General features: G+C 36.9%; 1 long non-coding RNA gene across 1 annotated transcript; it reads left to right on the top strand.

Annotated features, from left to right (window-relative positions):
• The first annotated feature begins 1,933 nt into the window (after window positions 1–1,933).
• LOC131554087 (uncharacterized) lies at window positions 1,934–3,534 on the top strand. Its single transcript, XR_009274326.1, has 3 exons — window positions 1,934–1,969; window positions 2,227–2,289; window positions 2,909–3,534. It is a non-coding gene; the product is annotated as an uncharacterized LOC131554087 (long non-coding RNA).
• Window positions 3,535–3,841: the final 307 nt, after the last annotated feature.

Below are 3,841 nucleotides of genomic sequence, written 5' to 3' on the forward strand. Positions count from 1 at the left end.
GGATACACACACGGCAGTGGTCAACCGTTTGACGGCAAATAAAAGAGCTTCAACACCGCCGTCGTCTGTATGCACATACAAATAATTAACTGCACTTGAAGCTTTCATAAAATTAAAAATGAAACACCCAAAACTGTATATGGCATCATCACGAAGACAAACTTTCGTTGCATGGTGATGTAATAACGCATGCCATTAATCGGCCTATGTACTATAACATGTAAAATGGGAACATGAAAGGATTATTCTAAAAGCAACTCATGTAAGCACCTTAATCATAATATTGTCTTATTCAGAATAAGGTAAATAATTAGATTACTGATGTCCATGTAAACGTAGTCACTGATGATTTGCGGTGCCATGTCATCAGAGGTGGTACCGGGTTTAAGACGGCACACAAGACATTGGCCAGATGTCAAATGCAGTATTTGGCCCAGATGTCAAATGCAGATATGTGGGCCACATAAGTATTGCCGATCTTGACCCACATTTAAAATCCATTTCAAATATTTTTGAGTAAAATGCCAATGTTTTCCCATACAGAAAGGTAATGTATTCACATATATGTGAAACTGTTAAATATATTTTGAAAATATATTTTTAAAATGCATAACATAAAGCTCTTACTGTGTGTTATTATGTGTTTGTATGCAAAATTATATTCATGCCTCACGATATTATATAATATATGATATTATATAGTATATTATAGAATAATATATTCTGTTGTTTTATATATATATATATATATATATATATATATATATATATATTCATCTGCCATTCATCTGGCACTGGCATACAGCATGTGGGCCAAACATGGCCCGAGATTGGCAGAGATGGTACCGGGTTTAAGACGGCACACAAGACATGGGCCAGATGTCAGATGTAGATATGTGGGCCACATAAGTATTGCCGATCTTGACCCACATTTAAAATCCATTTCAAATATTTTTGACTAAAATCCCAATGTTTTCCCATACAGAAAGGTAATATATTCACATATATGTGAAACACTGTTAAATATATTGAAATACATTTTGAAAATATATTTTTAAAATGCATAACATAAAGCTCATATTGTGTGTTTAATTGTGTTTGCATGTGAAATTATATTCATGCCCCATATGATATTATATTATAGAATAGTATATCCTGTTGTTTTATTTAGCCTATATAACTGACTTCAAACAATGTTTTGCATTCACTGCTTTCATATTCTCATTCAATTTACAGTTTGATGTAGGCCTACTAAACAATACATGATGAAATTTCAGGACATTTTATTTGACTTTTGTACTATTTATGTAAATGCGTAACTTTGATGTGTTTTAGGCCATGTTGGCCAATCAGAAGCCTGACAAAGTTTCCAGTAGGCGGAGATAACAGCGCAGGCTCCGACGTCACAAGCCAAAAACTCCGGTTTAGCTGTCTACATGATAACACTGCAGCAAGTTACACAAATAATACATACAACTGTTCCTGACACTTTCTTACATGTTACTGACACGTTTCTGTTGAATCTTTACTTTACAAGAGTGGTATAGTGTCTTCAAAAAGACCGTTAGCATCACAACCATTAACTATAGAGGCTAACAATTAGAGGTAAGGCAACTTATACATTTGAGCTCTTATTAATGAACGTTTGAGCTTTTAAGCACCTTTTATGTGTAGATGAGCGGCTTTGATAGTTTTGTAAATGTTTTGCTGATACTTTGTCAATAGATAAATGGAAGTCACTATAAGCTAATTAATTTAACCTAAAAGTCTGCACTGTGGGGTCAATCGGTGACGTCACTTACATGAACTAATGGGCTGAAACTATTTCAAACACGTTTTGAACTTTCATTGCAAACAAATATTGATAAATTGTACTGTGATTTCAGGAGCGTCAGAATAAAATACCTAAAACAGGAAGTTACAAAAAAATTTTTAATGTGAGCTGCTGACAGAGATACAGGAAACACAGGTGATCTGAGAAATCTTATTAAATAACTTTATATGAATTTTTCACAGTATATTTCAACTATATCATCATGCATCTGTAAAACCTAAAAATATGAATTCTGGTATCTTAAGATGTTTTGTATGTTTTGTATATTATTGTTATTGCATTTCACCTCTGCTGTAGTGTGTTTATTTCTAATAATCCTGACATTGAATACTACATTTGTTGGCTATGTGACATATTATTCCTATTCTTCCATGCTGATGGCTGTGCTGCAGAGCTGGAGCGGAGCAGATCTCCTGTCGAAGAACATCTCCAAAGCACCATGAACCATCTGACTAGTAAGTAAAACCTCAAACATTCAAAAGTTTGTCGAATATTCAAAAAAATATATCAAATAAATATCAAATATTTCCCAGACAGCAAGCAGTGTCGGCCCAGATCCGGCCCACATCTGGCCCGCATGGATTTCACGCGGGCCAGATGTGGGCCGGATCTGGGCCGACACTATGTCTGTCTGGGTTCCTGTATGTCCTACAAGGCCATCTTGTTTAACTCTGCTCTGAGGACACTTCATACACAACAACCTACAGAGGGGTCAATCATAATTAAAAAAAAAGACACAGATGATAATAAAAAAGTTCTTTGAAATTAAAATTTATAACGGTAAGACAGAACCAGTACTGTGAACGCACCTCACTTCAAACTGTAACGGTCTGTATATTATTGTCTAAACTTAAAATGTAGTGAAATTTTTGTTCAAGCAGACTTTGTTGCTCGTGGAAACCTCACGCGAGCCTGAAAGATACTTAAAATATTATTTGCACTCTTGAATACTGTTCACCAAATACTAAATTTCAGTCCAGCAGAATTTTCTGCACACTTCACCACCGAGGCCAAAAATGAGCATTGTGAATGTAAGAGCCTCACACTACATTGTTTGTTTGAATTGTATTTCAGGGCAGTTCGTGAAGACGGATAACCTGGACAGAAGTCAGTTCAAGATCCAGCCTCCACACCAGACTTCTCACTCACAAGGATTGCTGTCTACTAGATATTATGTGTACTCTTCAGACTTAGGTTCATGCAGATATTATTCAGGGACATGAACACTTGAATACTGCAAAAATAGAGAAACTACCTTATTTAAGAATTTTGTGTTAATTGCGTGAACATTAAACAAATATATATTTATTTTACTGTTTTTTGTTTTGTATTCCAAAGCACCTAAAAGCCAATTCACACTGCCATACTCCAACAGGGTGAACACACTGACCAAGCAAAACAAATAAGCATGTTTTTATAGTTTTTGTGAAAGTGTGAACTGACAATGCTGTATGTTAGGTGTGAGATTCATTCAACTTGGTTTGCTGATTAAACATGATTAAATATTTGTTCAGAATATTGTCGTTGTTGTGACTATTCATCTAGGAGGGGTGTGTATCAAGTGGCTTGGTTATGGTTTTGTTGAGGCTGACATGTGGAACCCATCTGATCCAGCATATAGGACCAGAACAGGGCCAGCTATGGTCATACAGAACCTCAGATCCCACATAGCAATTTTTCTCTGGCCCAGCTCCGGCCCACACAATCAGCTTTTGCTTGGCCCACATACCGCAATGACTTACGGTCCTAGTGTGTACCAGGTCTGGATTCCAGACAAGGGCCAAACATAGGCCAGAACTGGCCCAATTCAGGGCCAGTTATGGGTAATTAACTTGGCTGAGACTTGGGCCAGTCATGGCCCTTGTCTGGAATCCAGACCTGGTACAAACTAGGATCTGGGCCAACACGATGTTGCTGTCTGGGCCAGAATAGGGCCAGCTATGGTCATACAGGTATGGTCCCACATAGCAATTTTTCTCTGGCCCAGCTCCGGCCCACATAGCAATT

This window comes from Onychostoma macrolepis, chromosome 15, assembly GCF_012432095.1.
Source record: "Onychostoma macrolepis isolate SWU-2019 chromosome 15, ASM1243209v1, whole genome shotgun sequence".
In the NCBI taxonomy this organism is placed as follows: domain Eukaryota; kingdom Metazoa; phylum Chordata; class Actinopteri; order Cypriniformes; family Cyprinidae; genus Onychostoma; species Onychostoma macrolepis.